Source organism: Myotis daubentonii, chromosome 7 (genome assembly GCF_963259705.1).
Source record: "Myotis daubentonii chromosome 7, mMyoDau2.1, whole genome shotgun sequence".
Taxonomy (NCBI): domain Eukaryota; kingdom Metazoa; phylum Chordata; class Mammalia; order Chiroptera; family Vespertilionidae; genus Myotis; species Myotis daubentonii.
The window spans coordinates 60,924,359-60,939,091 of NC_081846.1; the positions used below are offsets into that span (position 1 = coordinate 60,924,359).

The following is a 14,733-nucleotide window of genomic DNA, read 5'->3' on the forward strand; positions in this document are numbered from 1 at the left end:
TATTAAATATACACTCACATGAATAAATTTTTAAAGTCTTAATTTTACACTTGAAATAAAACATTTAAGATTGTCAATGCATATATTTCCATGTTATTCACCTTTTTACCAAAAATGTTCTAAATATGCAAACATCAAATGCTCTTTAACAATTAATTACTTAATAGTATGAAATTAAATGTAATTACTATGTAGCTTATTTTAAATAGCCCAACACAGCAGATTAACAGAAAAAACCATTTCTACAATAAAAGGTAAAATTAACTCCTTTTGTTTCTCAAAATGAGCTATTACCTCAAACATGTATTATTGGTTTCAAATGTTTCATACACTCAAGTTATATGATTCCAACAGAGCCTATTCTTTAGAACAGAATTACTTTATGAAAGTAATTTTAATTAAAGTAACATAAATACTATTCTAATAAATTAATACCTAATTAGCCTACAAAAAAAAGTAGTTTAGATATAAGAGATATCCAGGTTTTATGAGGCTTAAAACATTCATTTTAGAGGACTTCTTTACAAAAAATACAAGAATTAAAAATGGTCCATGATCATTCAGGACCCTAAAGCTTATGCTTCAATAGCTTCATAGTAATAAGATTCAGGTTAGGATCTATTGAGCCCATGTTTAGGTACAGTCAACAGTTGAATGATTAATTACTGGGTACTTATTCTATTCCAATACTATAGAATATAGCCAATACTATACTAGGCAGTGAGGATGAAATGTTAAATGAAACATACAAAATTTTCATCTTCATAGAACATATGATCTGGAGGTAGGAAACACATTAATACATCAATGGATAAAACAAATCCAGAATCCTATATAATAAAAGCCTAATATGCAAATCAACTGAAGAGAGGAACAATGACCGGTCACTATGTTGCGCACTGACCACGAGGGGTCAGACACTCAACGCAGGAGCTGCCCCCAGCCCACAGGCCCCAGGCCAGCCAAGGTGGGTGCCAGCGGGGGCCCCCAATTGCTGGTCACCCCACAGATTGGCCCCGATTGCCAGCCAGGCATAGGGATCCTACCTGTGTACAAATTGTGTGCACTGGGCCTCTAGTATATAGTAAGGGCTGTAAAATTAAAATAAGACGAGATAGAAAACAGGAAGTGGCTTTTTCAGCTTAAATGGTCAGTGAAGTTATGTCAGTATCTGATATACAAAATGAATTCTTTAATGATAAGAAAGAGACAGCCAGGCTAAAGAGGATTTTTTTAAAAATTTATTTTATTGATTTTTTACAGAGAGGAAGGGAGAGGGATAGAGAGTTAGAAACATCAATGAGAGAGAAACATGGATCAGCTGCCTCCTGCACACCTCTCACTGGGGATGTGCCCACAACCAAGGTACATGCCCTTGAACGGAATCGAACCCGGGACCCTTCAGTCCGCAGGCCGACGCTCTATCCACTGAGTCAAACCAGTCAGGGCTAAAGAGGATATTTTTAAATGTAGTTTTATCCACAGTAGGGAGAGAAGGTAATCAATAAATATTTGCTGAAATGTCAAATAAATATATCTGGGGCGAAGTATTTTGAGTAAAGTAGGAAAAGCAAGGCCCTGAGATGAGCATAATTTTCCATTTGGGGAAATGGAAAAAAGGCCTGTGTGTAGAGAATGGTGAATTATGGAAAGAATGGGAGGAGATGAGACTAGAGAAAGAGGTGGGAGCAAGATCACATAAATCAATGGTGGTCAGGCCAGGTAGCATATTAAATAAACTGAGGAATTTTACAACACACCAATGTTCAGGACCTATCAGAGGTCAGTTATATCAGAAGAGGGAGGGGAACCTGGTGTTCAAACAGAAGCATTTGTTTCCAAGCCCCCAGCTGAGTCTGTTGTGCATCCAGTGTGAAAATCCAATGGTCCAAAGATGTGAAGGCACAGTAAGAATCTGGGTTTTAGCCTATTATCAAGAATTCCACAAAATTATAATCAGGGAAAAACCAATAATGTCATTAAGATGCATATTGGCTTAAATTAAGATTCAGAACACTTTGCTCAAATTCTTTTTCTCCCTACCTAATTTGTGTATTTATACAGAAACATAAAGTAAACAACAACAAAGAGAGTCATATTCAAAGTAGAGAATGGTATAAAATATTTTCTATTCTTTCTAACTGTGATACCTATACAGGGTGGAGCAAAAGTAGGTTTACAGTTGTACATATAAAAATAATACCATAATTAATTAATAGTATAAGAATAAACTGTTTTGTGTAGTCACTATTGTAAACGTACTTTTTCCCCAACCTTTATAATCTATATATGTAAAAGGCTAATATGCAAAGCACTCCCTTGGGAGTTCGACCAGGAGACTGGGAGTTCGATCGCTTGTTATGACATGTGCTGACCACCAGGGGGTGGCATAAAATGAAGGAAGGCCCTGGCCAACAGCTGGAAGGACCCAATCGGCCAGGCCTAGGGACCCTACCTGTGCATGAATTCCGATCACTGGGCCTCTAGTATAATAATAAAAATGTCCGAAAGTTTCTCACTCGTCACATAAGAAAAATATTCACTTTCCTTTATCTAGACTATTTTAAATTAAGACTTACTTAAGAAGATTAAGCTGTCAAAACCAACTTTTTTTTCTTGCACATAACTCCAGTTCCCTAGGACCTTCTGACAGTACAAGAAGTGATAGAAAGCTTGAATCAGTTGAATCTCTAAAATCTGAATTCTTCTGGTAGCTCTATGATATGAGCAAGGGAGGAAGAATACTTCAGTTGTTTCAAGTCTGATTTATAATGTTCCTCTCCACTGATACCTCTTCCCCATTCTTCATACTTTTACCCACATTTTTTTCATAGTCCTTATCCAGTGGTTCTCAACCTTCCTAATGCCGCAACCCTTTAATACAGTTCCTCATGTTGTGGTGACCCCCAACAATAAAATTATTTTCGTTGCTTCTTCATAACTGTAATTTTGCTACTGTTATGAATAATAATTTAAATATCTGATGTGCAGGATGTATTTTCATTGTTCGTGACCCACAGGTTGAGAACCACTGCTTACCTTCTAACAGTTTATAGAGCAGCAGTTCTCAACTTGTGGGTCGCGACCCCTTTGGAGGTCGAATGACCCTTTCACAGGGGTCGCCTACATAATTACATATTGTTTTTGTGATTAATCACTATGCTTTATGTTCAATTTGTAATAATGAAATTGGGGGTCACCACAACATGAGGAACTATATTAAAGGGTCGCAGCATTAGGAAGGTTGAGAGCCACTGCATAGAGTATTTATTCATTTATTCTATTTATCATCTATCCTCCCAACTAGCAAGCAAGCTGCACAATAATTTTGTCTATTGCATTTTATTGATATACTAGAGGCCTATTGCACAAAAAGATTGGTGCAATAGGCCTTCCCTTCCCCTGGCTGCCAGCACCGGTTTTCCTCCGGCACCCGGAACCCAGGATTTCGCTCCGGCCAGAGCCACCTTCAAGCCCTCGCTGCTCCGACCAAAGCTGCCTCCAGTCTTCGCTCCACCGCTTCGCGCCTATGTATGCAAATTAACTGCCATCTTTGTTGGGGTTAATTTGCATATCACTCTGATTAGCCACTGGTGGGCGTAGCAAAGGTATGGTCAATTTGCATCTTTGTCTATTATTAGATAGGATGCCAGTACCTAGAGAAGTGCCTCACGTACAGTAGGTACTCAATAGATATTTATTAAAAGAAGGAGTAAAAGTGGATATGATCATTATTCCTGTTTTCAAGATAAAGAAACTAAAGATTATAGTAGCACATGAACTTTACAAGGTCATGTCTTTAGAAAATGACAGACTTGGATTAAAATGTAGATCTGTCCCTCACTACAGTACAGGTAGTAACCACTATATATGCATTTAAAGGTAAGACTGGAAGTTTGTGCTGTGTTCTGACTATGACCGTCTCTAGTACCAGAGTTAAGGAGTTATGACTTTGAACTGCCGTTAGTTGGGAGTTATGAAGGACACTGAGCAGACAAGTAACATCATCAAACTAGTGTTTCAGGAAGATTTATCTGTCATTGGAGTTGAGAATAGATTGGAAGGGGAACATCAAGGCACAAGATAGTTCAAAGGAAAAATCCCAATGGCAAGATAATTTCAGGAACTAGTCAAAGTAAAAGTCTATAAATCATTGGGAACAACAAATTGTTCTTCAGCTTTGAGATGCAGACCTATTACAAATGTTCATTCTACAAATATTTATTGAGTGCATGCAATGTTCATAACAGTCATCAACAGACTCTACCAGACATTTTAAGTCAAGTCATAAGATTAGATTGTCTATATATGGTCATGCTCATTTCATTCCACTCGGTGGACATATGAATAGCGTAGACAACTTAAAGATCCTCAAAAAACCACTATAAAGTAACGTAGGAAAGAATATCCAAACTAGATGGAAGTGTATTCAGTCACCAATGTTGGTCCTGTAACTGATTTATGAAAGACACTCAGGTACATGATTCCCTGAGTGACAGAAAGATCTTAAGTCCTAAATACACAGCGTCCTTAGTCAGAACAATAACAACAAAGCCCCCACATAAGTAGCCTAACAATAAAGATATTATAATGGAAGAAGTTTAGATAAGGTAACTATGTTAACTGAGAGGAGAAAAGGGTCACTTTAAGCTTGGAATCGCACAAATCTTCAGTAAATTACTAGCAACTTGCCGAAACCGGTTTGGCTCAGTGGATAGAGCATCGGCCTGCGGACTGAAAGGTCCCAGGTTCGATTCCGGTCAAGGGCATGTACCTGGGTTGCGGGCATATCCCCAGTGGGAGATGTGCAGGAGGCAGCTGATCGATGTTTCTCTCTCATCGATGTTTCTAACTCTCTATCTCCCTTCCTCTCTGTAAAAAATCAATAAAATATATTTTAAAAAAAATTACTAGCAACTTAAAATAAAGTTTTATTTTAAAACTGGTATCTATATGATAAAATATATTACTATAAAATACACCAAATGCATCAAAAATAGTGTGTTAATAAATTTGGGGCAATTTTTGGTAAAATCAGTAACTTCTAATGACATTGGGTATCACAGAAATGATAGTGATGCATTTCAGGAAGATACATTATAGAACTCATGAGGCCAAAAGCAGGGTTGCAAATTATACAGACCCTTTCATACTCACTATAGTTTCTAAATAGAGCACTAGATCAGAGTCCTCACGGCTCTGGGTAGGTTTAGGTTGGTCTCTACTAACTGTCCAACCTTGATAATTAATACACTCTCCTTAGATCTCCAGTTCCTCATTGGGAAAAATATATAGGCTATGGACCACTAATTCCTCCAATACACATAAGAGTTCTATATTTTAGGGATTACAAATTCTACTTATATAAGATAATATTTAAAAAATGTATTCATGTCTTTGAGAATTTTTTTTAAATATATTTTATTGATTTTTTACAGAGAGGAAGGGAGAGAGATAGAGAGTAAGAAACATCGATGAGAGAGAAACATCGATCAGCTGCCTCCTGCACATCTCCTACTGGGGATATGCCCGCAACCCAGGTACATGCCCTTGACCGGAATCGAACCTGGGACCTTTCAGTCCACAGGCCGACGCTCTATCCACTGAGCCAAACCGGTTTCGGCTAGAGAATTTTAAAACATTGAAGCTACATTAGATTATTCCTAAGATTGTTACTAACTCTAAAATTATATACCTATCTAAAATATCATATAATGTGAATTCTATCCTGAGTGAGTCATACTAGTAAATTTTACTGTGTACCCACTATAAAGAATTAAAAAATACATTATCACATAGCTTCCAATTCATTTGTAGCTCCTTTTGTCACAAGAACATCAAATTATGAAATATAACCATCATCGCAGCAGCCAGCTTATCTTAATAGGTAAAAGTTTATACATTCTCAATATTTCTTGTTTTTCTAATACACTTAAATTTCTAAAATATGCATTCATATATTCATAGAACTATAATTTTTTTTATTCTTATCCTGATATTAAAGTTAGAAAGTTGGAGAAGTGTATTTGTGATAGATTTTGAACCAGGAATAAAGACTTCTCGATATCACCTTCAGTATCTTGACTGAATTACTTTGCAATTTGTGACAAATTATGCCTTCACTCTTCCTATATTGTTACGACCATGGATCATTAAAAAAAGAATTGTTTCCTAAGACTACCATAACAATCTACCACAAATTTAGTGGCTTAAAACAAAATAAATTTATTCTCTCAAAGTTCTGGAGTCTAGAAGTGCAAAATCAAGTTCAACAAGACTATGATCCCTTCAAAGTCTCAGGGGAAGAGCCTGGCCTCTTCCACCTCCTGGAAGGCACTGTGGCAGGAGAACTCCAATTCATGCTTCCATTTTCACACAGTTTTCTCTTCCTGTGACTCTCTCTGTCTTCTCCTCCTCTTACAAAAACACCAGTCATTGCATTTAAGGTCCATCCTAATTCAGTATGATCTCACCTTAACTGATTACATCCACAGAGATCCTATTTCCAAATAAGGTCATATTCTAAAGTTCCAGATGAACATAAATTTTTTTCAGACACTTTCAACCCATTATCATAGTTATGAATTAGTTTATCAATTTGCATCAAATATGGAAAATATTAGCATGTAAAATAATGCACATATTCTTATTAATATTACAAAGTTATGTGGAAAAAGAAAAAAAAAACACTGATGCTTTCAGCTGTTGGAAAACCTATATTTGAAAACTTCATGCTTTTTTTATATACTGATCATGTTTATACACTGTTGATGTTCTCTATAGATTTCCAGTTAGAGTCTTGAGATGATTCTCTCCAGTGGTAAATTATTTTAGAAACAAAAAGTTGAATTCTCGCCCTATAAATCCATTAAGCAAGTAATCAGTCAGTATTCCTTCCTTCTTTCATACACTGATGTAGGAGGCACTTCTAGGCACAGTAGATGCCAGCAGTAAACTAAGTAGACTGACAGTATTGTTGTCAGTCAGAAAGGTGGAAAACAAAGGAAAATAATTTAAACAAGTGAAATACTTATGAAGTCAGGTGTAAAAAGTGCCATGGAGGAAAACAAAAGCAGAGAGAAAGGATAAGCAGTACAGAGATAAGAAATAATTGATATTTTCAAATACTGTGGCCATGGAGGCCACCCTCTGTCACTTACATTTGAGAAAATGCCTGAAAGAGGGGAGGAAAAAAAAAAAAGACAGAAAAAACATTATAGACAAAAGAAAACCATGTGCAAAGGCCCTGAAGTGGAAGAATGGCATATTCCAAGAACAGCAAAAAAGCCAATATGAATGCAATGGCAATAACAAGGGGGGTTAACAAGAATTGAACTTGGTGGTTAACTTCAGCACGTAATATAGAACGTGGTTAGGCCATTTAAGGATTATAATTTTTTTGGTTCTGAGTTACAGGGAGCCAACAAAATGGTTTGAGCAGAGGAGTGACATGATTTAACATGAGTTGTTTTTTTTTTTTTTTTAAATCAGTTTGACTGATCTGTTGAGAATAGATTATAGGTGACCAAGGTTAGAAGTGGGGAGACCAGTTCATTGGTGAGAAGTCTAAATTCTGAATACATTTAAAAGAAATAATAAATAGAATCTGCTAATGTGAATTATGAGTAAAAGAGAAAAGAAAGAATGACTACAATTTTAGGCTTAAAAAACTGGAGCATAGGAGCTGCTAAAAACTGAGATAGAGAAAACTACAGGTAGGGAAGCTTTCAGTGGGATGTTAAAATTTCAGTTTTGAACGCAGTGAGTTTGAGATGTCAGACTTCAAAAGAATATATCAAGTAAGCCTTGGTCATAAATGTCTAAAAATTAGAAAAAAGGTGTGGGCTGGATACATAAATTGGGAAGTTGTAAAATTAGAAGATAGCATGTAAAGCACTGAGATCAGATTAGATGAGATCATTGAAAAGACTGAGTATAAATAAGAAACAGATAAATCCAATCCCATTTCGTGGGCTAGTTCAACATTGAGGTTCGGTGAAAAAACAGAGCCATGCAAAGGAGAATGAGAAGTAGTTAATGAGGTAGAAAGTCAGAAGAGCTGACAGCCTCTGAGACAAGTAACTAAAGTATTGCAAGGAGGTATGAATGAATAACTTTTTCAAATGTTATTCATAGTCAAGTAAGATAAAGGATGAGAACTGGCCACTGGATTTAGCAAGATGGAGGCTATCAGTGGTCTTCATAAAAGCACATTTGGTGCAGTCATTTTGGAAACTAAACAATTGGAGTAGTTTGTACTTAAGAGAGATAATTCAAAACAATCCTATCTCATAAAAGAGAAACATGGTAATTGGCGTACAACTGCTACCCTTCCCATTGGCTAATCAGGGTGATATGCAAATTAACTGCCAGCCAAGATGGCGGCCTGCAACCAGGCAGCTTGAAGTGAACGTGATTCTTGCTTGCTTCAGTGACGGAGGACTCCAACGTTCCCCGCCTCCCGCTGCAGGCCTCTGAGCTCCTGAAGCAACAGCTCCAAAAGATACAATGTTTCAATTATAGAAGCTAAAAGATGGCGGTTAATTTGCATATACTAGCTGCGAGCGAAGACTGACGACAACATGGAGGCCAAGCGGTACAGAAGGGAGCCAAGTAGAGGCCGCGAGGACAGAAACGGAGCCGCAGCTGCTGTGAGCGGGAGGGGCAGTGGCTTGGAGGGGAAGGGGCAGCAGCTGGGAGCAGGAGGGAAATCCCAGCCACAGCGGCTGGGAGTGGGAGAGGCAGCGACTAGGAGCAGGAGGGGCAGCGGCTTGGAGAGGATAGGTCAGCGGCTGGGAGTGGGAGGGCAAGCCCAACCACTTTGGCTGGGAGCATAAGGGGCAGCGGCTGGGGGCGGAAGGGGCAGAGGCTTGGAGGGGAGGGGCAGCAGCTGGGAGCAGGAGGGCAAGCCCAGCCCCAGGGGATGGGTGCAGGAGGGAAAGACCAGCCCCAGCCACTGGGATCAGAAGGGCAAGCCCAGCCGCAGGGGATGGGGGCGGAAGGGCAAGCCCAGCCCCAGCGACTGGGATTGGAAGGGCAAGCCCAACCACTGTGGCTGGGAGCATAAGGGGCAGCGGCTGGGAGTGGGAGGGCAAGCCCAGCCCCAGCAACTGGGAGCGGGAGGGCAAGCCCAGCCCCAGCGACTGGGATTGGGAGGGCAAACCCAGCCCCAGCAACTGGGAGCGGGAGGGCAAGCTCAGCCCCAGCGACTGGGATTGGGAGGGCAAGCCAAGCCCCAGCCACTGGGATCAGAAGGGCAAGCCCAGCCACAGGGGATGGGTGCAGGAGGGCAAGCTCAGCCCCAGCAGATGGGAGCGGCTTGGAGCGGGAGGGCCAGCCAAGCCCCAGCCACTGGGATCAGACGGGCAAGCCCAGCCCCAGCAACTGGGAGTGGGAGGGCAAGCCCAGCCCCAGCCACTGGGATCAGAAGGGCAAGCCCAGCCCCAGCAACTGGGAGTGGGAGGGCAAGCCCAGCCCCAGGGACTGGGATAGGAAGGGCAATCCCAGCCCCAGCCACTGGGATCAGCAGGGCAAGCCCAACCACTGTGGCTGGGAGCATAAGGGGCAGCGGCTGGGAGCTGAGGGGCAGTGGCTGGGAGTGGGAGGGCAAGCCCAGCCCCAGCAGCTGGGAGCGGGAGGGCAAGCCCAACCACTGTGGCTGGGAGCATAAGGGGCAGCGGCTGGGAGCTGAGGGGCAGTGGCTGGGAGTGGGAGGGCAAGCCCAGCCCCAGCAGCTGGGAGCGGGAGGGCAAGCCCAACCACTGTGGCTGGGAGCATAAGGGGCAGCGGCTTGGAGCAGGAGGGCAAGACCAGCTGCAGGGGCTTGAAGCGGGAGCGAAGCCCGCCTCAGCGAGTTTCGCTCCCTTCTCTGCTCTGCTCCAGCCACAGGAAGCCCTATTCTTGCAGGAATATTCCTGCAACGGGCCTCTAGTCCTATATAATAAAAGCCTAATATGCTAAGTGTCCAGTCATCCAGTCAGCCATTCAACCAATCAAAGCGTAATATGCTAATGATATGCTAAGGCTGCTCAACCACTGGCTATGACGTGCACTGACCACCAGGGGGCAGATGCTCCAACTGGTAGGTGAGCTTGCTGCTGGGGTCTGGACACATCCTGGAGCCCTCCCCTAGTCCCTCCTTGGCTGGCCAACCTCCCGCATCCCACCCCAGCCCACACAGGAGCTGCCCCCTGGTGGCCAGTGCACTCACACAGGGGGAGCGCCACTTAGCAAAAAACCAGGCTCATGGCTGGCGAGTGCAACGGCGGTGAAGAGAGCCTCTCCCACCTTCACTGCAGGTGGGAGATAAGGAGCAAGGGGTCCCGGACTTCAAGAGCCCCAGACTGTGAGAGGGATGTTTGACTGGCAGGAGGACACCCCCTGAGGGGTCCTGGACTGCAAGAGGGCGCAGGCCAGGCTGAGGGATTACCCCCAGTGCATGATTTTCATGCACCAGTCCTCTAGTAAGTACATAAAATTCTGTCAAGATAATTCTCTCTTAACTTCTCAATAGAAATGTCTGAAGACTAAATGATATAGCCACAGTGCTGAGTGTAGAACTAGGCATATATTATACAATAAACAGTAGCTCTAATGATGGTGAAGATATTGATAATGTACACAAACCTTCTAATTCTACAAGAGTGCCAATTTCTTCAAGAATAATTTCTCACCTCTAGGAATCTATCTTTTGAGATTCAGTTCATATCTCATTAGATAAATAATAAATAGAATTAACTATGCCCCAAATAGATACATTAATAATGAAATGAATTACAACTCATAGATGAGAAAAAAGAGAAAATACTACATGGAAGCAAATAAGGAGATTTATAAAAATTTTTAGTTTTTTATTCTCCCTTTTAAAAGTCACAGGGAAATACTCAAACAAGTTATGATGTATAAGATCTCTCCTACTTTGCTGAAGGGAACAGCAAATAGTTTAACATTTTGGGAAAACAGACTGGCAGCATTTTACAAAATTTAAATATGCTTAGCATATGACTCAGCACTACTACTCCTTGATATTTACACAAGAGTTATGAAAACATATATCCACACAAAAACTTATGAACAAATGTAGCAGCTGTATACAAGGATAAACAACTTGTAATATGCACATAAAATAGAATACTTATCAGCAATAGAACCACTGACACAGTCAACATCAGGGATTCATCTCACCCGTATGGTGAACAAAAGCAGCAAGAAGCACAAGAGTTCACCGTGTACTTTTCCATTTATCAGACTTTCTATAATAGACAACACTAACCAATAGTCATGAAAACCAGATCAGGGCTTGTCTAGAGCTAAACTGGAGAAACTGACTGTACAGGGGTATCAATGAACATTTTAGGGAGGATTATCACTATGAGGTTAAGCCCTGGATTCCATTTGTCAAAACGCAACATACTTTACACTTAAATTGGAGCATTCTATTATACCTCAATAAAATTTATTTAAAAATAATTCCTAACCAGATACTATCCTCAATCATTCCCAAAGCCTTACTCATTTACTAACTGTGGGCCCTGTTCTATATACAATGGCATCACCTTATTCTTGGTAATCTTCCTTTATGATTTTCATTTTTAAAAATTTCCAATATTACTTTCTTTTATTCCTTGTCTATCATCTCCACTTTCCCTATCTTCATTCTACAGATGAATTAGATATACCACATGCCCATATCCTTTTCAAAGTTTCTCAATCTAACTTTCATAAATGTTCCTCTCTGTCCTCTATATATTGATTCATTCCACACATCCCACATGATATGCCTGCTCCACCAAGAGCTCTCTTCAACAACAGCACTACTGCATGCCAATATGCAGTGATCTCACATGCCTTTGCATCACACAGACAATATACAAATGCAACACAAGGCAGGTTCTGGGAGAGAAAAGATAGTCCCTTGACTATAAATTTGCCAACTTGGACTGAAAATAAAATTATATGGGCCAAGAAAGGATAAAACAAAAAGGTTGGACTATGTGTGTAAATAACAATTACACCATCAAAAACTTTTGCCATGATAATTTAGTTATTTCAAGTTCTTAATCATCAATCTAAACTGGATACTCTATAATCATGAGAACATCTGAAAAGTGCCAAGCTGATCATGCATCCATCCTTCATTCATTCAACAACTATTATCTGAGCACCCAATCTGGAGCAGGAACTGTTTTAGGTGTTAAGAACAAAAGTGCACAAACCTGATAAAAATTCAATATTAGCCAGTTGTCTCTGCTGCAATATGGCCCTCTAATGACAATGATTTCTAGTGGTTGGAGATCAAATTTGTTAATCTCCACTTTATAAGTAAACTGTTTGGTAAACAGTTTTATGCCCAACTCTCTATTCAAGCAACTCTGGTCTTTATGGAACCAAAAAGTAGATCTTGCCCTCAAAAGACAGATATGAGCTTAATGAATTTTTTTCTCCTTGTTTCATATATTCTCTCTCTTACATTTCATTCATATAATTCTGAATCCCTTTCTCCCCTTGAAACATGAAAACAGCAACATGTCTTCTTTATCTGTCTATCCTCAGTTCTGACATAAAGCAAGCACTCAAATGTATGTTCATGAATTGCCTCAGCTTAATTTAATACTAATTAAAATTTTGAGCACTTACTTTTTAAAACAATATCTAAACTCAATCTCACAAAGGGGAAAACTTTCTTGTCCCTACCAATTAATTTGCCAAGTGAATCAATTGAAATGATTTAGTATTCCATTTAGTTACCATCTAATTCAAGTGGCTTTAATTAATGAATAAAACTTTGCTGAGTCTTTATTTGAACAAAGGTAAAAATGTCTTTGTGCTATTGTCTTGCATACATATTAAACAGGCTTGCATTCTCCTTCTAAACATCAGCTGATGATCATCAGTTCTTTCCTTTTCCAGAAACCTTCAATGGTTCCCCATTTCCTAGGAAACAAAGTTAAAAATTCCTTTCCCCAGCATTCAGAATCCTTTAAAAACTGTCTTTATCCTAACCTAAAATTTAGAAATCCCCCTTTTTTATCATTTGAATTTATGTTATTTATTTAATATATTTTTTATTAAGATATTACATATGTGTCCTTATCCCCACATTACCCTCTACCCCCCCCACCCCCCGCTCATGCCCTCACCCCTCACCCCCCCCCATTGTCCATGTCCATTGGTTAGGCCTATATGCTTGCATATAAGTCCTTTGGTTGATCTTTCCCCCTTACCCCCAGCCTCCCCTACCTTCCCTCCAAGGCCCGACAGTCCAATCAATGCCTCTCCGTCTCTGGATCAGTCCTTGTTCATCAGTTTATGTTGTTCATTATATTCCACAAATGAGTGAGATCATGTGGTATTTATCCGCTCTCCAGTTCCATCCATGCTGTGGCAAATGGTAAGAGTTTCCTTTTCTTCTTCCTCTTCTTAAAGAATACCTTTCAGCATTTCATATAATGCTGGCATGGTGGTGATGAACTCCTTTAGCGTTTTCTTATCTGTGAAGTTCTTTATCTGACCTTCTATTCTGAATGATAGCTTTGCTGGATAAAGTAATCTTGGTTGTAGGTTCTTGGCATTCATTACTTTGAATATTTCTTGCCACTCTCTTCTGGCTTGCATGGTTTCTGTTGAGAAATCAGCTGACAGTCGTATGGGTACTCCCTTGTAGGTAACTGACTGTCTTTCTCTTGCTGCTTTTAAGATTCTCTCTTTGTCTTTTGCTCTTGGCATTTTAATTATGATGTGTCTTGGTGTGGTCCTCTTTGGGTTCCTTTTGTTTGGGGTTCTTGCGCTTCCTGGACTTGTAAGTCTATTTCTTTAACCAGGTAGGGGAAGTTTTCTGTCATTATTTCTTCAAATAGGTTTTCAATATCTTGCCCTCTCTCTTCTTCTGGTACCCCTATAATTCTGATGTTGGTACGCTTAAAGTTGTCCCAAAGGCTCCTTACACAATCTTCATATTTTTGGAATATTTTTTCTTTTTTGGTTGGGTATTTTTTGTTTCTTCGTATTTCAAATCTTTGACTTGATTCTTGGGATCCTCTTGTCTGCTGTTGGATCTCTGGATATTATTCTTTATTTCAGTCAGTGTATGCTTAATTTCTACTTGGTCCTTTTTCATATCCTTGAGAGTCTCACTAGATTTATAGAGGGTCTCACTAAATTTATCGGCGGTTTCCATAAAATTCTTGAAAAACCTTATAAACGTGGCCTTGAACTCTATATCCAGTCATTTGCTTTCCTCCATTTCTGTCATTTGTGACCGGTTTCTTTGTCTCCACATTTTTTATGCTTCCCTGTGTTGGTAGAGTGGTTTTGTGTGCTAGGTGTCCTGTAGGGCCCAGTGGCTCAGCCTCCCCAGTTACCTGAGGTGGACACTCTTGGTGCACCACTTTGTGGGCTTTTTGCACAGTCTTATTGAAGTTATGTCTTGATTGTTGTAGGATCACTGGGAGGAATTGACCTCCAGGCCAATTGGCAGTGAGAATCTGCTGTGTCTGCAGTGGGAGAACTTCTGTGCTGAAGACACCCTTCTGGGGCAAGACTTGCTTCAGTGGGGTTTTGGTGCTCACTGAGTCTGCACCCTGAGTGTGTCCTTTATGGATCTGAGGAGTTGTAATCTAGATGGTCCCACTCTGACCACTGGGTAAACTGGCTCTTGGATCTAAGGAGGTGCTAATTTAGCCTCTGCCTGAGGCTACCCAGCAGGAGCTACGAAGAGAACTGCAGATTCCCCTT

General features: G+C 40.4%; 1 protein-coding gene across 2 annotated transcripts in view; it reads right to left on the reverse strand.

Moving 5' to 3' along the window:
* The window catches only part of GALNT13 (polypeptide N-acetylgalactosaminyltransferase 13), a 497,436-nt gene that overhangs the window by 395,882 nt on the left and 86,821 nt on the right, over positions 1-14,733 (reverse strand). The window lies entirely within an intron of this gene.